This window comes from Euprymna scolopes, chromosome 43 (assembly GCF_053919585.1).
Source record: "Euprymna scolopes isolate OS-2025 chromosome 43, ASM5391958v1, whole genome shotgun sequence".
Classification (NCBI taxonomy): domain Eukaryota; kingdom Metazoa; phylum Mollusca; class Cephalopoda; order Sepiida; family Sepiolidae; genus Euprymna; species Euprymna scolopes.
Window position 1 is genome coordinate 4813864 of NC_136524.1, and position 26112 is coordinate 4839975.

At 31.0% G+C, this 26112-nt stretch overlaps 1 protein-coding gene across 1 annotated transcript in view; it reads left to right on the forward strand.

The window, feature by feature from the left end:
- The window catches only part of LOC145268439 (histone-lysine N-methyltransferase MECOM-like), a 188640-nt gene that overhangs the window by 8836 nt on the left and 153692 nt on the right, over positions 1-26112 (forward strand). The window contains exon 2 of the mRNA XM_080123998.1: positions 1-172. This exon is cut by the window's left edge and continues 93 nt beyond it. The gene's annotated coding sequence lies outside the window, so the exon portion shown is untranslated. The remainder of the gene's footprint in view (positions 173-26112) is intronic.

Below are 26112 nucleotides of genomic sequence, written 5' to 3' on the forward strand. Positions count from 1 at the left end.
ACACACACACTCACACAGATTCACACACACATACATACGCACATAGGTACACACACGGCCGTGTACACACACACATACACCGATCTCAGCTCGTGCCGCAGAGACAGTGGTGTCTTCCGACTGTCGTGTTCCTACTTTCAATACCAAAGGATATTTTACGATGGATTTTAAGGTAAGTCTATGTTCCGAAAACATCTTCAATAATCTTCAACTACCTTAAAACAACACATAACTAAAAAACAAAAATATACAAAAACACACACACAAAAACACCAAACAACAATAACTTTAACCAAAAGCATTAAAACTTATATCACTATGTATCCACGTAATATTTTAACCGGTGGTTGGGGGCATGGGGCTAAACTAACTTTTCTTGCCTTTGGTAACATTTATTTTTCACCCCCCCCCCTCAACAATTTGTAAAGCACACGTCACTATTACAACACATACACTCTCCTGATTATTATGGTGGTTGCGGGGGTTAATTTATACTTTAGCGGCCTGTCCAGAACGGTAACTCTTCTTGCCTTTGGTAACATTTATTTTTCAACCCCTTTCAACGATTTTTAACACACACGTCACTATAACAACACATACACTCTCGTGATTATTATGGTGGTTGCGGGGGTTAATTCATACTTTAGCGGCCTGACCAGAACTGTAACTTTTCTTGCCTTTGGTAACATTTATTTGCCCCCCCCTCAGCTATTTGTAAAACACTCGTAACTATAACAACACATACTCTCTCGGGATTATTATCGTGGTCGCGGGAGGGGGGATTAATTTATAGTTTAGCGGCCTGACCAGAACGGTAACTGTTCTTGCCTTTGGTAACATTTATCCCCCCCTAGCTATTTGTAAAACACACATAACTATAACAACACATACACACTCGTGACTATTATGGTGATCGCACGAGCGGGGTTAATTTATACTTTAGCGGCCTGACCAGAACGATAACTGTTCTTGCCTTTGGTAACATTTATTTAGTAACGCCAACAGCGACTTGCAAAACTAACGTAACTAAATAAATTTTAAATAAAAAAACGCATGCAAAAAAATTAACTTTTACCAAACGCAATAATTCAGTTACAAATCGACATGTTTTTTTCGATTGGCTGTGTGTGTGTTGGGGCGGTCGGTACACACATAGTTTAACGGCCTGGCCAAATCAGTAACTTTTTTCTCGCTTTTGGTAACATTTATTTGGTAACCATCTCAGCTATATCCAAAACAGACGTAACTAAAACACACACACACACACACACACACACACACACACACACACACACACACACACACACACACACACACTCACACACACACACACACACACGCACGCACACACACACACATGATAAAAAACAAACAAAGAAACTAAATTATTAACCATTACCAAAGGCAATAATTTAGTTTTAAATCGACATATTTTTTTCTAATTGTGTGTGTGTGTGTGTGTGTGTGTGTGTGTGTGTGTGTGTGTGTGTGTGTGTGTGTGTGGTTGTAAATTTATTGACAAAAACACTAACCTTTCTGGCCTTTATTTTTTGACAACCACCTCAGCGATTTCAACAACGCACTAATTGGAAAATAATAATAAAAACAAAAACAAAAAACAAATAATAACTATTACTAAATGCAATAATTTAGTTTAGATTGATTGTCTGTGTAAGGGTAAATATATATTTTAACGGCCTAAAAATACAGTAACTTTTCTTGCCTTTGGTAACATTTATTTGAACATCACCTTAGCGATTTCCACTACGCACGTAACTAAAAAAAAATAACACATAAAAAAGACAATATAAACCAAATAATAACTTAATAGTTATTATTTGGTTTATATTGTCTTTTTTATGTGTTATTTTAAGGCAAACATTTACTTTAATCGATTGTATATATATAGGGGTTAATATATACTTTAACGACCTGAAAAAAAAACAGTAACTTTTCTTGCCTTTGGTAACATTTATTTGTCAACCACCTTAGCGATTTTCACTACGTACGTAACAAAAAGCAAAAAAAAAAAAAAAAGCAACAAAAAATCAAAAACAAACAAACAAATAACTATTACTAAATACAATAATTTAGTCTAGATTGATTGTCTGTGTAGGGGTAAATATATATTATAACGGCCTGAAAAAAAAATTCTTGCCTTAGGTAACATTTATTTGAAAACCACCTTAGCGATTTCCACTTCGCACTTAACTAAAAAAAAAAAGACATACGAAAAAACAAAAACAAAAAACAAGTAATAACTATTAACAAAGGCAAACATTTAGTTTAGATCGATTATGTCTATAGATGTAAATGTATACTTTAACGACCTAAAATATCAGTAAATTTTCTTGACTTATTTGTCAACCACCTAAATGATTTCTACTACGTTCATAACCCCCCCCCCCAAAAAAAAAACAAAAAAACAAATAATAACTATTATCAAATGCAATAATTTAGTTTCGATTGGTTGTCTGTGTAGCGGTAAATATATATTTTAACGGCCTTAAAAAAAAACAGTAAATTTTCTTGCCTTTGGTAATATTTATTTGAAAACCACTTCAGCGATTGCAGTAACACATAACTTTAAAAATAAAAAGAAACACATACAAATAATAATAATAATAATAATAATAATAATAATAATAATAATAATAATAATAATAATAATAATAAAAATAATAATAATAATAATAATAATAATAATAATAATAATAATAATAATAATAATAATAATAATAATAATAATAACCAAAGGCAATAATTTAGTTTATAATCGACATAATTTTTCCAGTCGATTGGGTGCCTGTCCGGGTAAATATACACGTTAACGGCCTAAAAAAGAACAGTACCTTTTCTTGCCTTTGGTAACGTTTATTTAACACCCACCTCAGCGATTTCATCAACACCTAACTAAAAAAAAAAAAAAAAGAAAGAAACACATACAAAAAAGATTATTACCAAAGGCAATAATGTAGTTTATAATCGACATAATTTTTCCAATTGATTGGGTGTCTGTACGGGTAAATATATACTTCAACGGCCTTAAAAAAGAACAGTAACTTTTCTTGCCTTTGGTAAGGTTTACTTAACAACCACCTCAGCAATTTCAACAACACCTAACTAAAAAAAAATCGCACACACACAAAAAATTATTATTACCAATTGCAATAATGTAGTTTATAATGGAAATAATTTTTCCAATTGATTGTGTGTGCAAAGGTAATTATATTCTTTAGCGGCTTGACAATAATAATAACATTTGTTGCCTTTGGAAACATTTATTTAATAACCACCTAAGCGATTTCAACAGCACGTAACTAAAAAAAAAAAAAAAAAAAATCACATAAAAAGCAGCAACAACAAAAATAATAAATAAGAACTATTACAAAAGGCAATAAATAAGTTTCTAATCGACAATCTTTCCAATGTGTGTGTATGGGCAAATATATACTTTAACGACTTGACAATAATAATAACTGTTGTTGCCTTTGGTAACATTTATTTCGCAACCACCTCATCAATTTCCAATACAGATGGAGCAAAACACACACACACACACACACACACACACACACACACACACGCACGCACACACACAAAACCAAATATTCTATATATTTGTATCGTCGGAATTTTAACATACGTACGTATATCACGTTTCCAGATTATAAATTATTGGATCGGGAGGTCCTATTTATTAAAAACAAGGATAGAAGGTGATAACGTACGACTAACATTAAATTAATATATAGGTAGGCTAAATTAATGTCCGTAGTAGGTATCAACTTCTATATTCCTTTTATTTCACATAGGGTCACTATTTATCAAGGCCTGGAGATCACTCAAGGATAAGGGCTAGTGAGTGTGCATGGGATAATATAAAAGTAATCGTTAGTAATGGAAATTTTGTTAATTGGATTACATAAGGGGAACGGTTCATCAAGAATTTATTTACGTTGGACTTGAAGACAACCATATTGTAGTCAGTTGGAAAGCAGAAAAATGAAACATAGTTCCACAGTTCTAAGAAAGAAGGTGTTTTTTTTTTTTACACTTTTTTCTTTTTTTTTTTTCCGGCGATTATCATCGCTTACAGATTTAAGTATGATATTAGCAAAAAAAAAAAAAAACAAAAAAAATTACTAAATTTTTAGAAGTGGGTTCACTTTCTCGTTATAACGTTCTACTTCATTGCTACCTAACTTACTTTCCATTTCTTTACCGATGTGCCACGTGATAAGAACGTTATAACGAGAAATTGAACCCCCTTCTTAAAAGTTATTAAATTTGTTATTTTTTCAATTTAACATGCTTACGTCTGTAATCTATGATAATCGTAAAAACAAAAAAAAAAGAAACCTTTTTTTAAAGTTAAAAACGCATTTTTCGAGGGTGGGCACTCTCGTACAGGTCCGCCCTTAAATGTCATTTTGACAACGTTTCGATCGGTGTAACCGCCGACCTTCTTCATGGATATATTGTCTAATATGGATGGTCACATTCAATAGGGCAAATACTAAACTTGTTTCCTTCAATAATTACAAGAAACCTTCTCGACCACCAATAGCAATGGCCAAAGATTCATTATCTGAAAGTACTTCTTTTAAATTCCTCGGCCTAACGTTCACGGGAAATATGAGTTGGAACAATTACATTGAGAGCATTGCCAGGACCGCTGTGAAGAAGGTAGGTTCTCTCTACCGTGCTAGAAAGCTACTAACGCCCGAAAGTATCCTGTACCTCTATAAGGCAACTATTCACCCATGTATGGAGTATTGTTGTCATATTTGGGCTGGTGCATCTGCTACTCGTCTCTCACTCTTAGACAAGATTCAAAAGAGATTCGCCAACCTGATAGGTCCTGAACTCTCATCTCACCTTCAGCCTCTGTCCTACTGACGAAATGTTGCATCACTTTGCCTGTTCTACAAGTATTTAAATGGTGAATGCTCTGACGAACTGCAAGCACTTGTGCCCCCACGACGTAAATACCCTCGACAAACCCGACAAGCAGCTAAATCCCACCCTTACACAGTGGAGATCCCTAGATGTAGGAGAGCTTTCTACTCCAGTAGTTTCTTCCCCAGAACAGCTAGACTTTAGAATTCCATTCCGGCTCCCTGCTCCCTCCTCCAAAATAAAAAATCGCAGAGCGACGCTTGGGGCCTCAAACGATTGTTATAGACCGTTCTTTTATGAATCTTTAGCTGGGAAAATTAGTTGACGGGGTTAAAAATGAATAAAAATTGAAAAAAATCGTTATACGTTTTTTACATTCATCTTTTTTTCTTTTAAAGGGGTCACCACTTATCAAGGCCCAGAGGTCACTCAAGGATAAGGGTTATTGAGTGTATAGTCAATAGGATAAATTCTTATTAATCGTTAGTAGTAGGAAGTAGTAGGTAAATTGGATTATTTAATGGGGAGGTTCGTCAAGAATTTGTTTACGTTGGACTTAAAGACAGCCAAATTGTAGTCAGATGGAAAGCAGACAAACGGAAGAGAGTTCCATAGCCCTGCACTTCTAAGAAAGAAACTTTGTTCATGGAATCTACATTTCGGTTTAGGCATAGATAAAGAGTGGAGAAAATTATTGACAGTGGTTTCAGATAGACAAGTGTTTTTCGTGAAAGATTGGCGAGGGGGGACCAGAGAATGGAGCTCACACGAGCACCTGCCATGGAAATAATAGTTTATTTCTAATTTTTAATTTTTTTATTTTTAATCAGTTCATATGCGTGTTACGTTTGTACAGTGGTTACGTCACCAGATTTGACTGCTACGGTTTCGGTTTCGATTCTACCTGATGGCACTCAAATATATTTGTACTTTTAATATCACGACTCTCTAATAATATATATGAAATCTGGACAAATTAAAATATCATATTTAAAAGTATTTTACGACCGGGCAAAGCCAGGCGCTCCTATTTCCTACTAGTAATAACTATTACCACGGGCAAAGCAACGTCATTTTTTCGATGGGTTGTGTGTGTGTGTGTGTGTGTGTGTGTGTGTGTGTGTGTGTGGGTGTGAGTGTGTGGAGGGGGCGAGTAAACACATTCTTTGACGGCCTGCATTTGGTAACATTTATATTCGAACTCCTCGCCGAATTCTAAAACACACACACACACACACACACACGCACACACACATAGTTAAAACACACATGCATACCCACAAAAAAAAAAGAAAATAGAAAGAAAACTATTACCAAACCCAATACATCACTACCTAGTCTTTTCTCTTTTTGCTCCCTGCAAACACTTTCCTACAGAAGAGACATTACAAACCTGTCTCTGCTTTATCATTATTTTCATGGCAAGTGCTCGTCTGAGCTACATTCTGTGGTCCCCCTGTCCTGACTTTAAAAAAAAAAGAAAAACACTCGTCTAACTGAAACAACTATCAATAATTTCTCCGACTCTTTATCTGTACCTAAACCTAAACGTAGATTCCATGAACAAAGTTTATTTCTTCTAACTGCACGCCTGTGGAACTCTGTTCCGTTTTCCTGCTTTCCAACTGACTACAATAAAGCTGTCTTCAAGTCCAACGTAAACAAATCTGGATGAGCCGTTCCCTTAAGTAATCCAATTTACCAAATTTCACTACGAACGAATACTACGATATATTGTCTAATTAACTACTGTATACTCATTAACCCTTATCCTCGAGTGGTCACCAAGCCTTGATAAGTGGTGACTGTTTTGCAAAAAGAGAAAGAAAAAATTAACGGAGTTTTCGGTCGTTGTGGGAGGGGAGCATACTTTAACGGGTTAACCAATACAGTAACATTTTTTGCCTTTGGTAACCCTTAGCTCTCCCCACCAAGTCCCCCCCCCAAAAAAAAAACAATTAACTATAAACACAAATGGAATAACTGACTCCAAAGGCAATAAATACTATATCCCTATCAATCGACGTATTTTTTATGATTGTGGAGGGTTATTGCATATTTACCCGGTCTGACCATAACAATAAACTTATGTTGCCTTCGGTAACATTTATTTGTTAACATCTAAGATATCCCTACTGATTTCCAAAAAAATGTAGCCTAAAACACAAAGAAACAAAAAACAAAAACTATTACCAAATGCAATAATCCTCAATATATCTTAACTTTACAGGCGGCCGTGAGAGAGTTCTTCTATACTTTAACGATCTGATTATTGAAGAAAACTTGCATTGCCTTTGGTAACATTTATTTGCCAACCCCAAGATGCCATATAAAAATTTCCAAGACAAATGATGCTTTAAAAACACACACACACACACACACACACACACACACACACACACACACACACAATAACTATTACCAAACGCAATAATCCACAATACATCTTAACTTTACAGGTGGTCATGATTGAGCTTTTCTATACTTTAACGCCCTGATTATTAAAGAAAACTTGTATTGCCTTTGGTAATAATTTTTTGTAAACCCCAAGATGCGATTGACGATTACCAAAGGAAACGTAGCTTAAAAAAAAAAACAAACACAAAAAACTATAACTATTATCAAACGCAAAAATCCACAATCTATCTAAATTTTTCAGGTGGTAGAGAGAGAGAGAGAGAGAGAGAGAGAAACAGACAGACAGACAGACAGACAGAGAGAGAGAGAGAGAGAGAGAGAGATTCTCTATTTTAACGGCAAGATTATTAAAGAAAACTTGTATTGCCTTTGGTAACAATTTTTTGTAAACCCCAATATACCATTAACGATTTTTAAAAAAGATGTAACGTAAAAAAAACAAACACACAAACTATAACTATTACGAAACGCAATGATCCACAGTCTATCTAAACTTTTCAGGTGGTCGAAAGAGAGATATTCTATATTTTAATAGCCTGTTCGTTAAAGAAAATTTGTATTGTCTTTGGTAACAATTTTTTGTAAACCCCTCGTTACCATTAACGATTTCCAAAAAAAGGCGTAGCTTAAAAAAAAAAAAAAAACAGACAAAAAAAAACAAAAAAAAAACTATTAACTATTACAAAACGCAATAATCCACAGTCCATCTTAATTTTTCAGGTGGTCGTGAGAGAGGTTTTCTATACTTTAACGGCCTAATTGTTAAAGAAAACTTTTATTGCCTTTGGTAACAATTTTTTGTAAACCCCAATATACCATCAACGATTTTCAAAAAAGATGTAACGTAAAAAAAACAAAAAAAAACACACGAAAACTATAACTATTACCAAGAGAGAGAGAGAGAGAGAGAGAGAGAGAGAGAGAGAGAGAGAGAGAGAGAGAGAGAGAGAGATTCTCTATTTTAACGGCATCTTCATTAAGGAAAATTGTATTGCCTTTGGTAACAATTTTTTGTAAACCCCAAGATACCATTAACGATTTACAAAGGAAACGTTTCTTAAAAAAACAACAAAAAAACAAAAATTATCACTATTACCAAACGCAATAATCCACAATCAATCTAAACTTTTCAGGTTGTCTAGAGAGAGAGAGAGAGAGAGAGAGAGAGAGAGAGAGAGAGAGAGAGAGAGAGAGAGAGAGAGAGAGAGAGAGAGATTCTATATTTTAACAGCCTGTTCGTTAAAGAAAACTTGTATTGCCTTTGGTAACAATTATTTCTAAACCCCAAGATACCATTAACGATTCCCAAAAAAGGTATAGCTTAAAAAAAAAAAACAGACACACAAAAAAATATTAACTATTACCAAACGCAATAATTCACAATCCATCTTAATTTTTCAGGTTGTCGTGAGAGAGGTTTTCTATACTTTAATTTTAAAGAAATTTGTATTGCCTTTGGTAACAATTATTTGTAAATCTCAAGATATCCTAACCGAGTTCCAAAAACACGCAGCTTAAACAACAAAGAAACAAAAACAAAAACTATTACCAAACGCCATAATCCACAATCTCTTTAAATTTCTCAGGTAGTCGTGGGAGTGTCATTCTATACTTCAACGACCTGATCTTTATAGAAAAGGTTATTGCCTTTGGTAACATTTATTTGCTAACCCCAAGATATCTTTACCGATTTCGAAAGAAAAGTCGAGCAAACAAGCGACAATAAAAACTATTACCAAATGCTATAATCCACAATCTATGTTAACGTTGCAGGTGGTTGTGGGAGAGTTATCCTTTATTTTAACGTCCTTACAGAAAACTAATATTGATTATTAATTATTATTATTTTTTTAATTTTTTTTTTTTTTATTAGATTTCCACGCCAAACAAGGCACATTGCCACTTTGATGTAGGGGGCTACTATCAGGGACATAAGCTACATGGAAACTATGTGGGAGTTGGGCAGCAATATGTCGGTTAACGTTACACTTGAACTTCTGCATGTCAGTACAGTTGGGGAAGCAGGGACCCGGAAGGGAATTCCAAAGTCTAGCGGTTCTGGGGGAAGAAACTACTGGAGTAGAAAACTTTCTTACATCTAAGGATCTCAACTGTGAAGGGATGGGATTTTGCTGCTTGTCGGGTTTTTCGGGTGCATTTACGTCGAGGGGGCACAAGTGCTTGCAGTTCATCAGAGCATTCACCATTAAAATACTTGTAGAACAGGCAGAGGGATGCTACATTACGTCGATGGTACAGAGGCTGAAGCTTAGATGACAGTTCAGGGCCTATCAGATTGGCGACTCTCTTTTGAACCTTGTCTAGGAGTGAGAGACTAGTAGCAGATGCACCAGGCCAAATATGACAGCAATACTCCATACATGGGCGAATGGTGGCCTTATAGAGAGACAGGATACTTTCGGGCGTTAGTAGCTTTCTAGCAAGGTAGAGAGAACCTACCTTTTCCGCAGCGTTCCTAGCAATTCTCTCATTTTAAATGTTCCAACTCATGTTTCCTGTGAACGTTAGGTCGAGGAATTTAAAAGAAGTACTTTCAGATAAAGCGCCTTTGGCCATTGCTATTGGCGGTAGAGAAGGTTTCTTGTAATTATTGAAGGAAACAAGCTTACAGCTAGATATCCTCAGCGATTTAAAAAAAAAAAAAAAGAAAAGAAAAAAACACGTAACTATAAATGTATATATATGTATATATACATGCATATATATATATATATATATATATATATATATATATATATATATATATATATATACGTATGTTTATAGATCTATATGTATATATATGTATATATGTACATATATGTTCCTATTTACAATGCCTCCCCACGGGACAGAGTCAGAAACCAGAGTCGTTTTTTTACGTGAAGAAAACGTACAAAAATAAAATAAAAAATTGTCTCAGCCGTGAAGGACTGCTCCTCCACCGAAAGAGGACAAGAAATGGAGGTGCAGCATTTGAAGAACAGATACTATACTTTGATCTTGGCCAAAAGTTTATTTATTTGCTTCCCCATCGAGCAAATGAGGCACAAGGCTGATTTTTAATGTGATGAGTGAAGGGGAAATGGAGACCAACTCTCCGGGGAGTAGGGGAGCTGGTAGTGACAATTGGTATGAAGGGTTGCCCCTACATTGACCCAGGTTTATATTTTGGATTACCCCACATATGGTCTTTACTTGCAGTATCTACGATCAGATACTACACTTTGATCTTGGCCAAAAGGCCAAGTAATATATGTATATATGTGTATATATGCATGTATATCTGTAGGTATATATGTTTATATACATATGTATATATATATATATATATATGCATATATATATGTGTATATTTATATGTATATATCTATATATATATATGTGTGTATATATATATGTTTATATATATATATATATACTGAGCTTCATATATTAAAGGCTAGTATACATATATATATATATATATATATATATATATATATATATATATATATATATATATATATATATATATATATAAAGAAATATAATTTAAATGCTAATCTGTTTATTATAAAAACATTATTGGTTTCATATTTGGGTATATGTTTTAGTGGAACCCTAATTCCAGGAGACACCCTAATAGCAACAGAATAAATATTACCTCACAATTTGTCGACGTAATTTTTTAGAGTTTGTGGGCCTGACCATTGTAATATAATTATCTTGCGCCTAGTAAAATTTTTTATCTTAACACCTAGTGATATAAAAAGTCGCCTAACTATAAAACCGAATCACAAAAAACAATAACGTATACCACAGGTAATAACTAATATATCTCTCGAGGTATATTTTTGGTTGTTGTCGAGAAGTAACATTTATTTGCAAACACTAAGCTATCCTTTGCGATTTCTCCCCAAAAAGAAAAAAAGAAAAAAAACAAAGCGTAACTATGAACACAAGGCACAGATAAAAACTTATACCTAAGGGAATAAAAAATATATCATTAGCTGTCGTAAGTTGTTGATGTTTGTTGAAGGGTTTTCCATTCTTTAACGGTTTGACGATTACAGTAAACTTATCTTTCGTTTGGTAACATTTATTTGCAAAACACTCAGCTATTCTTAGCAATTTCTAAGAAACACGTAGTTAAAAAAAAAAAAAAAAAACTTATACCAAACGGATAGAATAATATCTGTAGGTGTTTACATAATGTTTTGTGTGGTTGTGGAGGATAGGCCCTTATTTTAGCAGCCTGAAAATTACAGTAAACTTTTCTTGTCTTTGATAACATTTCTTAAGTTCGTTTTCTAATACACATTGATGAAAATATTTCGTCAAACACACACACACACACGCGCAAACATACACACACAAACACACACATATGTACATATATACTTATATATATGTATGTGTATATATATATGTGTATATATATATGTGTCTATATATATGTATATATATGTGTATATATATGTGTGTGTATATAAATATGTATGTATATATATATATATATATATATATATATATATATATATATATATCTACTAGCAAAAGTATCCGTCGTTGACTTGATTCAAAAACAGCCTACAGAAAATGGACTCTGATTTATGAAATTATGATAGGTTATGAAAAGGAAGGGTTCTAAATTTGGGTTGAATTTGAGGGTATCAAAACCAAAGCAAAATATGATGAAAGTAAAAATAAAATAGATAAACCCCATAATTTATTATACCATACCTGTTCACACTGAAACACTTACCTGTGGATCTATATTAAAAAAACCTTGTTAAACTTTATGACATATTTCAATTCTATGGAGGTCAGGCGCGAACGAACACCCCATAATTTTATTATACCATATTTCTTAAAACTGAAACATAATTATCAAAGTGTACTTACGCAGATAGATATGAAAAGTCTTTATTAAAGTTTGTGCCTATTTCCATTCTATGGAGGCCAGGCGCGAACGTAGACCCCACAATTTTATTATACCATCCCTATTTAAGTTAAAACATACTTATCAAAGTATTCTTATGTACATCTATATCAAAACACTTGTAAACGTTTTTTTTTTATTTTTTAAATTTTTTATTTCCATACTTGGGGGACCAGGCGCGAACGCAGACCCCATTTTTCATGAACCACCGTTCTTCCAGATCAAACATACCCATTCCTGTGTCTCGATACATCTTTTATCATTATATGTAATCAGTTTTTTTTTTAAATAGTCAACCATATAGGAGCCTATTCGTGACCAGACACACACACACATACACACACACACACATTCAGTTTTATATATATATATATATATATATATATATATATATATATATATATATATATATATATATTGAGTTTCATAAGTTAAGGACTACCATATAAAAAAGTGAAACGTAAATAAAAAAAAACATAGTCTGTTTATTATAGAAACATTATTGCTTACAAATGTGCATACACGTTTCAGTGAAACCCTAATTCCAGGAGACCACATGATACCAAAACAATAAATATTACATCACAATTTGTCGACGTAATATTTTTTAATTTTTACGGCTTCACCATTGCAAGAAACGTATCCTGCCATTGGAAACAGTAATTTTCTAACACCTGGTGATTTAAAAAATACCCCCCCGTAACTATAAAAACAAACAATAACAAAAAGTAACTTATACCATTTAGTAAATAATATATCTCCGACGTAATTTTTCTGGTGGTTGTCCAGGAGTATTCGATTTTTTAAAGGTTTAACGATTACATTAAACTTATATCGCCTTTGGTAACATTTATTTGCAAACATCCAGCTAGTGCTAACGATCCCCCCCCTAAGCACGTAACTATGAAAACAACCAACAAAACAACTTATACCAAAGGGAATAAAAGATATACCATTATTAGCTTTCGTCGTAATTTTTTTGGTGTCTGATGAAGGGGTTTCCATTCTTTAACGGTTTGACGATTGCAGTAAACTTATGTTGTCTTTGGTAATATTTATTTGGAAACACTTAGCTAATCTCAGTGATTACTAAGATAAACGTAGCTAAAATCGAAAAATAAGAGCAAAAAACACAAAACCATAACTTATACAAAAGGGATAAATAATATATGTAGCTTTTGACGTAATTTTTAGGCGATTGTGGAGGTCAGACGCTTACTTAAACTGGTTGAAAAATAGAGTAAACATATATTGCCTTTGGTAACATTTATTCAGTTGGTTTTTAATACGCATTGAAAAAAAAAACGTGTTCCAATACGCACACACACACACACACATACATACATACATACATATATATATGTATATATATATATATATATATATATATATATATATATATATATATATATATATATATATATATATATATATTGAGCTTTATAAATTAAAGATTTGGATAAAAAAAAAACGAAATGTAATTGAGAAAAAAAAACATAGTCTGTTTATTATAAAAACATTATTGCTTACATATGTGCACACATGTTTCAGTGGAACCCTAATTCCAGGAGACCACCTAGTACCAAAACAACAAATATTACATCACAATTTGTCGACGTAATTTTTAAAAAAAATTACGGCTTCACCATTACAACACGCGTATCTTGCTTTTGGTAAGAGTAATTTCTAACACGTGGTGATTTAAAAAATACCCCTCCGTAACTATAAAAACAAACAACAACAAATAATAACTTGTACCAAAGACAATACATAATATATCGCTCGACATAATATTTTTTAGTGATTGTCCAGGAGTATTCCATTTTTTAACGGTTTGACGATTACAGTGAACTTATATTGCCTTTGGTAACATTTATTTTCAAACACTCAGCTATCCTTAGCGATTCATAAGAAACACGTAGTTAAAAAAAAATATACTAAAGGGATAAATAATATATATAGATGTTTACGTAATTTTTTGTGTGGTTGTGGAGGAAATGCCCTTATTTTAGCGGTCTGAAAATGACAGTAAACTTTTCTTGCTTTTGGTAACATTTCTTAAGATCGTTTCCAAATACACATTGATGAAATAATGTCATCAAAAATACACACACACACACACTCACACACACACACACACTCACACACACATATATATATATATGTACATATATATATATGTATATATATGTGTATATATATATGTGTGTATGTATGTGTGTATATATATGTAAGTGTATATATATACATATATATATATACATACCCCCCCATATATATATATATATATATATATATATATATATATATATATATATGTGTGTATATATATATATATATATATATATATATATTGAGCTCCATAAATTAAGGATTACTATATAAAAAAGAGAAATGCAAATAAACAAAAAAACATTATTGGTTACATATGTGCTCACATGTTTTAGTGAAATCCTAATTCCAAGAGGGCACCTGATACCAAAGCAATAAATATTACATCACAATTTGTCGACGTAATTTTTTTTAGTTTCTACAGCTTGACCATTGCAATAAACGTTTCTTGCCTTTGGTAACAGTTATTTTCTAATACATAATGATTAAGAAAATAAACAAACAAAAAAAACAGGTAACTATAAAAATAACAACAAAAGATAACTTGTACCAAAGGCAATGAATTATCATTAGCTCTCGATGTAAGTTTTTGGTGGTTGTCGAGGAGTATTCCATTCTTCTACGGTTTGACGATTACAATAAACTGATCTTGCCTTTGGTAGCATTTATTTGCAAAAACTCAGCTATCTTAGTGATTTAAACAAACAAACAAACAAAAAAAACGCGTAACTAAAAAAAACGTACCACAACAAAAAACAATTGACACGAAAGGGAAGAAAAAATATTTCATTAGCTGTTAATATATATTTTGTTAATGTTTGTTAAGGGTCATTTCGTTCTTCTATGGTTTAATGATTACAATAAATTTATCTTGCCTTTGGTAAAATTTATTTGTAAACACTTAGCTAGTCTCGGCGATTTCCAAGAAACACGTCGCTATAAAAAAAAGAAAAAAAAGAAAGAAACGATAACGTATACCAAAAGCAATAAATAATATTAATACCTGTTGACGTAATTTGTTTAGTGGCTATGGAAGGGTTTTCCATATTAGAACAGTTTGACGATTACAATGAATTCATCTTGCCTTTGGCAACATTATACGCTATTCTCAGCGTATTAAAAAAATACGTAGGTTAAAAAATAGACAAATAAAAAACGGTAACTTATACCAAAGGGAATAAACAATATCAGTAGCTCTCGATGTAATTTCTTTGGTGGTTGTGGAAGTGGTATTCCATTTTTTAACTGTTTGACGATTACAATAAATATATTTTGTCTTTGGTAACATTTATTTACAAACACTGAACTCGCCTCAGCGATAAAAAAAATACAATAAAAACACGTAACTATAAAAACAAGCAACAAAACATAAAAATAACATATACCAAAGGCAATAAATCATAAATCTTTAGCTAGCGATGTAATTTGTTTAGGTGGTTATGGAGGGGTATTCTAGTCGTTACCGGCTTCATCATTACAATAAAGTTATATTGCCTTTGGTAACATTCTCTCAAACATCTAACTATCCTCTGCAATTAAAAAAAACAAAACACATAACTATAAAAACAAAAACAAGACAAAGAATAACTTATACCAAACACATTAAATCATACAAAAGTAGCTATCGACTTTATTTTTGGGGTTGTTCTAGAGGGGTATTCCATTTTTTAAGGGTTTAAACGTATCTTGCCTTTGGTATCAGTTATTTGGTAACACTTAGCTATCCTCAGCGATAAAAAAGAACACGTAACTATAAAAACAAACAACAACAAAAAATAACTTATACCAAAGGCAATGATATATCAGTAGCTACTGACTTAATTTTTTTGTTTTTTCTAGAGGTGTATTCCATTTGTTAACGGTTTAGCCATTATATTAAACATATCTTGCCTTTGGTAACATTTATTCGCTAACACCTAGCTATCCTCAGCGATAAAAATAAACACGTAACTATAAAAACAAACAACAACAAAAAATAACTTATACCAAAGGCAATAAATAATAATTCATTAGCTATCGATGTAATTTGTTTAAGTGGTTTTGGAGGGGTATTCTAGTCTTTAACTGCTTCATCAACTGACAATAAAGTTATATTGCCTTTGGTAACATTTCATCTATCACCTAGTTATCCTCAGCGATTAAAAAAAAAAAGAAAAACGCGTAACTATAAAAACTAACAGCAGCACAAAAAATAACTTATACCAAAGGCAATAAATAATACGTAAGTTTCTATCGACGAAACAATTTTTTTGTGGTGGTGGTGGTATGGTATTCTATACTTTAACGGCTTAGTCATTAAAATAAACGTATTTTGCCTTTGGTAAAAGTTATTTGCTAACACCTAGCTATCATCAGTGATTTAAAAAAACAAACAGAAAAAAAAGAACACGTAACTATAAAAACAGACGCCACAAAAAATAACTTATACCAAAAGCAATAAATAATAAACCATTAGCTGTCGACGTAATTTTTTATAGAAGGGTATTCTATTCTGTTCTTTGAAGGCTTCATCATAACAATAAAGTTATATTGCCTTTCGCATCATTTTGTCAAACACCTCAGCAATAAAAAAAAAAAAACGTAAACAAACAACAACACAAAAAATAACTTATACCAAAGGCAATAAATAATAAATCAGTTGCTATCGATGAAAAAAAAATTATGGTGGTTGTGGAGAGGTATTCAATTCTGTAACAGTTTGACCATTGCAATAAACATATTGCCTTTGGTTAAATTTTTTTTCTAACATTCGGCTGTCCTCGGCGATTAAAAAAAAAACAATACAAATAAAAGCACGCAACTATTAAAACAAACACTATCAAAAAATAACTTAAATGCAATAAATAATACATCAGTAGCTATCTATTTAATTTTTTAGGTTGTTCTAGAAGAGTATTCCATTTTTTAACGGTTTGACCATTATAATAAACGTATCTTGCCTTTGGTAACTGTTATTTGCTAACATCTAGCTATCCTCAGCGATTGAAAAAAAGAAGACATTTAACTATAAAACTAACAAAAACAAAAAATAATTTATACCAAAGGCAATAAATAATACGTAAGTTTCTATAGACGAAAAAATAATTTTTTGTGGTGGTTGTGAAGGGGTGTTCCATTCTTTAACAGCTTAAACAATTACAAGAAACGTATCTTTCCTTTGGTAACATTTATTTGCTAACACCTAGCTATCCTCAGCGACAAAAAAAAAACAAAAAAAAAAACACGTAGCTATAAAAGCGAACAACAAAAAAATAACTTATACCAAAGGTAATAAATAATAAATTATTAGCTATCGACGTAATTTTTGGTGAAGAGGTATTCTATTCTTTAACGGCTTCATCATAACAATAAAGTTATATTGCTTTGGTAACATTTTCTTCAAACACCACCCTATCCTCAACAATTAAAAAAAAACACGTAACTATAAAAACAAACAGCAACACAAAAAATAACTTTTACCAAAGGCAATAAATTATAAATCAGTAGCTATCGATGAAAAAAACAACTTTTTTATGGTGGTTGTGGAGGGCTATTCAATTCTGTAACAGTTTGACCATTACAATAAACATATTTCCTTTGGTGAAATTTTTTTCTAACATTCAGCTGTCCCCGGCGATTGAAAAAAAGTAAAAAAAAAAAAAAAAACCAACAACACAACAAAACACATAACTGTAAAAACAAACCCTAACAAAAAATAACACATACCAAATGCAATAAATAATACATCAGTAGCTATCGACTTTATTTTTGGGGTTGTTCTAGAGGAGTATCCCATTTTTTTACGTTTTGACGATTATAATAAACGTATCTTGCCTTTGGTAACTGTTTTTTGCTAACACTTAGCTATCCTCAGAAAGAAAAAAAACATTTAACTATAAAACTGACAACAACAAAAAATAATTTATACCAAAGGCAATAAATAATAAATTATTAGCTATCGACGTAATTTGTTTAAGTGGTTGTGGAGGGGTATTATAGTCTTTCACGGCTTCATCATCACAATAAAGTTATATTGCCTTTGGTAACATATTTTACTAACACCTAGCTATCATCAGCGATTAAAAAAAAAACGTAATATAAAAAGTTACAGCAACACAAAAAAATAACTTATACCAAAGACAATAAATAATACGTAAGTTTCTATATATATATAAAAAAAAATTGGTGGTGAGGTGGAGGTGTATTTTATTCTTTAACAGCTTAATCATTACAATAAACGTATCTTGCCTTTGGTAACATTCATTTGCTAACACCTAGCTATCCTCAGCGATAAAATAAAAAAACAGGGGACTATGAACGCAAACAATAAACAAAAATAACTTATGCCAAAAGCAATAAATAATATATCATTAGCTATCGACGAAAAAAAAAAAGTTTTTGGTGGTTTTGGATGCATATTCCATTTTTTAACGGCTTACACAATTACAATGAACTTATTTTACTTTTGGTAACATTTATTTGCAAACAATTAGCTATTCTCAGCGATTTCCAAAAAAACAAAAAAAAAAAACAAAAAAAAAAACACGTAGGTAAAAAAAAACAACAACAAAAGAAACCGGTAACTTATACCAAAGGCAATAAATCACTCTCGACTTAATTTTTTTTTGTGGGTGGGGAGGGGTATTCTATACTTTTACGGCTACACCATTACAATGTACTTCTCTTGCGTTTGGTAACATTTATTTGCAAACACTTAGCTATTTTCAGCAGTTTCCAAAGAACATGTAGGAAAAAAAATAATCCCCCAAACAAAACGGTAACTTATACCAAAGGCAATAAATAATATCAGTAGCTCTCAAATTATAATTTTTTTGGTGGTTGTAGAGAAGTATTCAATTCTTTAAGGACTTGACAATTACAATAAATTTATTTTGCTTTTCGTAATATTTTTTGGCAAAAATTAGCTATTTTCAGCGATTTCCAAAGAACACGCAGTCAAAAATAAATAAATAAATAAATAAACACAAAAACAAACTGTAATTTATACCAGAGGGTATAACAAGATAAATAAAAAGAACTATCAACCACAAAAACGGTATCTTATATCAAATGCAAAAATTAATATTAATAGTTCCCGATGTAAATTTTTTTGCTGGTTGTAGGGAGGTATTCCATTCTTTAACGGCGTGAGACTTACAAAAAACTTATTTTGTTTTTCGTAACATGCTTTTGCAAACGATTCGATATTCTCAGCGATTTCCATAAAAACACGTAGGTAAAAAAAACAAACCAAAAAACAAAAACAATACAGTAACTTATACCAAAGACAATAAATAATATTAGTAGCTCTCTACACGTACTTTTTTGGTGATTATGGAGGGGTATTCCATTCTTTAACGCTTTCACCGTTACAATAAACTCACGTTGCCTTTGGTAACATTGTTTTTTTGCAAACACTTAGCTAGTCTCGTCGATTTATATATATATATATATATATATATATATATATATATATATATATATATATATATATATATATATTTAGCTTCATAACTTAAAGATTAGTATATAAAGAACGTGAAATATAATTGAAAAATGATATTTTCACACACACACACACACACACACACACACACACACACACACACACACACACACACATATATATATATATATATATATATATATATATATATATATATATATATATATATATAATTCAAACACCGTAGTGTTTAAGTATATGGTTAAGTGACAGTTTTAGTTATTTAGAACTGCTTTAAAGCTTCACGGCTCACTAATTTTCCAACCAAATTTCAAACAATTATTACAGTTTATAGATCCCCTGCTCAACTATATTATGCAAAAAGAAAACAAAAAAAAAACATTTCAATTTTCGTTCAGTAAAACAAAAGTTATGGTAAATTTTCTAGTGTTCAAAATAATAAAAATATGTAAGAAGGTGAGCGACGCTTTTTATGAGTGGTTTTAATAGCAACCACGTCACTTCAGCGAATGCTGTTGCTACTAATTCACTGTTGTCGCAGAAAGAGAAGTAAAAAGTGAAACAGCGAGAATGAAAGCATTGAGGTGATTTTATTGAAAGCAGACGAGTGTCGTACATTGTTATTACCTATGTGTTTATAGGGGCAAAATAATTAAAACTGAAATAAAATAAAGAAGAAGTAAATTCATTAAAAGCATGAAAAAACATGGATTGCAATAGAAAAATGCGAGCATGAAAAGTAATATGGTTAAGCTTAAACATGGAAAAGTAAAGGACTAGTTGTTAGAAGTGGAAAAAGAAAAAGACAAGATATTCTAGTAAAAATTATAATAAATTTATAATTTTAAATATTGCAGCATTAAGAATTGATTATATAATATTATTACAATAGAAAAATGTGAGAATGAAAAGTAATATGGTTAAGCTTAAACATGGAAAAGTAAAGGACTAATTGTTAGAACTGGAAAAGAAAACGACAAGATATTCTAGTAAAAAATATAATAAATTCATAACTTAAAATATTACAGCATTAAGAATTGATTATATAATGTTACTACAATAAAAAAATGCGAGCATGAAAAGTAATATGGAAAAGCTTAAACATGGAAAAGTAAAGGACTAATTGTTAAAAGTGGAAAAGAAAAGGACAAGATATTCTAGTAAAAATATAATAAATTTATAATGTAAAATATTGCAGCATTAAGAATTGATTATATAATATTATTACATTAGAAAATGCGAGCATGAAAAGTAATATGGTTAAGCCTAAACATGGAAAAGTAAAGGACTAGTTGTTAAAACTGGAAAACAAAAGGACAAGATATTCTAGTAAAAATATAATAAATTTATAATTTAAAATATTGCAGCATTAAGAATTGATTATATAATATTATAAATTGAATTTTAAAAATTCTTTGGTAACATTTATTTTTTATATTTAAATGTTTTTACCAGCTATTTGTACCTCTTCGGATTGTAAAAGAAACCTCTTTTTTTGCTAACATCTTGCTAATCTCAGTGATTAACAATAAAATCGATAAGAGCAAACAAACAAACAAGTAATAACTTATACCAAACGCAATAATTCTTGCATAGTTATCTATTCTAACTTAACGCTCGACCCTGTTTATTTTTCTTCCTGAATAAACTTTTTAAAGTGTGTAAACTCACCGAAAACTTGTTCCAGATAATTAGAAGAGTAATTTACCTTGCCTTTGGTAATATTTAATTTTTATATATTTAAATATTTTTACCACTTTTTCGTACCTCTATCGATTGTAAAAGAAACCTCTTTTTTATGCTAACATCTTGCTATCCTCGGCGATTTTTAAAGGATACGTAACTAAAAAAATAATAATAAAAATAATAATAATAATAACTTATACCAAACGCAATAATTCTACATATTTATCTATTCTTACGTAACGTTCGACCCTATTTGTTTTTAGACCTGAAAATAAATTTTAAATGAGTAAAAACACCAAAACCTTTTCCAGATAGGTAGAAGTGTAAGTTATCTTTCCTTTGGTAACATTTATTTTTCATATATTTAAATATTTTTGCCACTTTTTCGTACCTCTGTGGATTATAAAAGAAACCTCTTTTTTTAAGCTAACATCTTGCTATCTTCAGCGATTTTTAAAGGATACGTAACTAAATAAATAAAAACAAACAAACAAAATAATAACTTATACCAAACGCAATAATTCTTACATAGTTATCTATTCTCACGTAACGCTCGACCCAACGTTCTAAAATAAATGAAATCACTTAAAACTTTTCCAGATAGGTAGAAGTGTAATATACCTTGCCTTTGGTAACATTTATTCGTTATATATTTGAATTTTTTGGCAAATTAAAACACTAAGCACTATTTGCGTTTGAAACGTAACAAACGCTTTAAAATAAGTTAAAACAATTAAAAAAACTTATATATATGGAGAAAAATAATTATATTTGTTTTATAATTTTTTTTATTATTTGATTTTTTTTGCCACATTCTTGTTCAAAACATACCCTACCTAACTAAAAAAAAAAAAAAAAAAAAAAAAGAAACAATATCTATTACAAAACGCAATAAATCAGTATCTATTGAGGTATGTTTTGGTTGGTGGTGGGGCGGTAAAACTATACTTTAGCCGCCTGAATATATGAATGCTTACCTTGAATTTTGATATAAATAAACGCTTTAAAATAAGTGCAAACGCCAAAAGCATCTTATTTTTGTTTTTAGTAGCATTTATTTTTAATATATTTGGTTTTTAATGTTTTTTTTGGGGGGGGGGCGGGTCCGTTGTCTATTGTAAAGCATGCCCACAAATTCTATCTATCTATCTATCTATCTATCTATCTATCTATCTATCTATCTATCTAGATTGATAGATAGATACATAGATAGATGTGCTCGTCAGAGAAGGAAAATGTCATACTCTGAAAATCACGTACATATTTTAAGCAGTTTATATACATACTAGTAAAAGTATCCGTCGTTGACTGAGTTCAAAAACAGCTTTCATCATGGAATCTATGTTTAGGTTTAGGCACAGATAAAGAGTGGTAGGAATTATTGATAGTGTTTTCAGCTAGACGAGTGTTTCTTGTGAAAGTTTGGCGAGGAGGGACCATAGATTGAAGCTGAGCAAAGCACTTGCCATGAAAATAACGATAAAGCAAACTCGCAACATTCTTTTGTGAGAAAGGGGTTGCAGAGAAGAGAAAAGGGCATCCCTTACGAAGCCACGAAGTCTATTTTGAACTCTATCAAGGAATGATCAGTCCTTTCTAGCAGTTCCTGCCAAGATGTGGTAACAGTACTCCATCCTTGGACGTACCTGGCTCTTATATAGATATAATTGAAACATGCTGCTGTTTGAATAAATGGTGAAGTGGCAGTTATAATCGTTTAGAACTGCTTTAAAGCTTCACCGCTCACTTATTTTTTGACCAAATTTCAAACAATTATTACAGTTTATAGATCACATTCTCAGCTATATTGTGAAAAAAAAAATCAATTTTCGTATTGAAAAACAAAAGTTATGATGAATTTAGTGGTTTTCAAAATCGTTAAAAAAATTAAGGAGGTGAGCGACGTTTTTATGACTGGTTTCCCTAGCAACCACGTCGTTGTAGCGACTACTCTTGCTATAAATACACCGCTCTCACGAAAAGAGGAGTACCAAGTGAAACAGAGAGAATGAAAGAATGAGAGGGAGATAACTGGGGGGATTTTGTCGAAAGCAGACGAGTGCCGTCCAGCCGTCCAGCCGTCCATTGTTATTACATATGTATATGTTATGTTTATGGGGACAAAAAAATAAGACTGAAATTAAACAAAGAACAAGTGAATTTACTGGAAGCCTGTAAAAATCATGAATTACAAGTAATATGGTTAAACTTAAACATGGAAAAGTAAATAACTAGTTGTTAAAACTGGAAATGAAAAGGGCAAGATATTCTAGTAAAAAATATAATAAATTTATAACTTAAAATATTGCAGCATTAAGATATTTTTTACCATTCAATTTATAACATTATATAATCAATTTTTAATTGCATTAGTAACTTTTTTATATTGTCATTTTCTTATTTTCTTGATACTCCCTTTCTCCCCTTCTTTCTCTCCCTCTTTCTTCCTCTCTCTCTCTCTCTCTCTCTCTCTCTCTCTCTATATATATATATATATATATATATATATATATATATATATATATATATATATACATTTGTTTTTTTTAAGGGAATTAGACCAACAGTCTAAAGAGCAGAGTTTAATTTAATGTATTAGTAAATGCATTAATATAACTTATTACCTAGTTCTACCTATGTATTGAGCACTGCGGAAGTAAATACTTAGTTTACGCATAAAATTATACTTTCGTATATTAATTTATGTGATTAAATATAGTCATATATATATATATATATATATATATATATATATATATATATATAAATTTGCATAAGTACCATATTTTTTATTTTTAAATTGTTAGGTAAAAGTACAGAACAGTTATAAAACACCCTACCTGCCCATGTTAAGAACGACTTTCTAAATAATAACGTCATTATTTCAGCACGGTAGTATAACTGCATGAGTACCCTGTCTTGTTTATTAAATTGTTAGGTGAAAGTACGGAATAGTTACAAAACACCCTCTCCTCCCCATGTTAAGAACATCTTTCTAAAGATCAGCGGTATTATTTCAGCACGGTAACAAAAGTGCATAAGTACCATATTTTTAATTAACTTGTTAGGTGAAAGTACAGAATAGTTATAAAATACGTTCTCCTCCCCATGTTAAGTACGGCTTTCTAAATATTAACGGTATTATTTCAGCATGGTAACAATAGTGCATAAGTACCATGTTTTTTTATTATTAAATTGTTAGGTGAAAGTACAAATAGTTAAAAAAAACATCCTATCCTCCAATATTAAGAACGGCTTTTTAAATAATAACGTTATTATTTGAGTACGGTACAATAAATGCATAAGTACCATTTTTTTTATTAAGTTGTTAGGTGAAAGTACAGAATAGTTACAAAACACCCTTCTCTCCCCATGTTTAGAACGGTTTTCTAAATATTAACTTTATCATTTCAGCACGGTAACGAGAGTGCATAAGTGTCTTTCTTTAATTAAATTGTTAGGTGAAAGTATAGAATAGTTTAAAAAACACCCTCCCCATGTTAAAAACGGCTTTCTAAATAATACTCTTTTTATTTCAGCATGGTAACTAAAATGCATAAGTACCAAAAATTAATTAGAAATAAAAATTCCAACTACCTACTTGATCAATCTTCGTAATTTTTGGAATATGACACATTCGTCCCGTGGTTGTTAAAAATCGTTAAAGTTTATATAAGAACAGTTATTTGATTAATTTACAGGGTTTTTGGAATATGAAATCTTCGTTCCGTGACGTGTACGTACATCATAAAAATTCATTATATTTGCCTTTTTCTTTTAACAAAAATTGAAGTAGAATTATAAATAAGAACCCCAACAACATACTTGATTTTTGGAATATGATATTCCGTTTTGTGACGAGTATGTGTGACGCCATGAAGATTTAAAAGTATATTATTTACGCCACCCTTTTTTTTCACGTAGTTTAGCAGAATTCGTAAATTATAAACCCAACTAACAACTTGATCAATTTATGTGACTTTTGGAATATGACATGCTCGTCCCGTGACGATTTTTTTGCTTGCTTTCGAATCTAGTTTGTTCCACAAAAATCATTTTTATTAAAGATGTTGGCAACCTTCACACGACCTCTCCTTCAAGTAACCGATTCTTTTCCCAAAATAATTCTTCCTAGAAAAATATCCTTTAATTATAAAATTGATGTACTTAAAAAAATTATATTTAAAAATCAAATTAATTAAAAAGAAAAACCTACCTGTCAGAAATGAGCTCGATAGTCCAAATTGAGTTGTCCTTATTATATTTATTAAAAATTGCAGATCAAAAATAGTATACCGCTTCATACTAAAATTTAATTTCGATTATTAAAATAAAAAGTTTCTGATTTAAAATTGAACATTTTTTAATGATTTTTTAGCGATTTTAAAAGTAAATTGTTGAGCTCGATAGTTTAAATTGAGTTGTCCCAATTATATTTATGAATGTTTTCGGATCAAAAATAGAGTACCGAATTATAGAATTTAATTTCGATAGTTAAAATAAAAAGTTTCTTATTTTAAATTCAAGTTAATTAAAAAAAAAATCATTTTAAATGATTTCGAGCTATTTTAACAGTAAATTGTTAAGCTCGATAGTTCAAGTTGAGTTGTCCCAATTATATTTA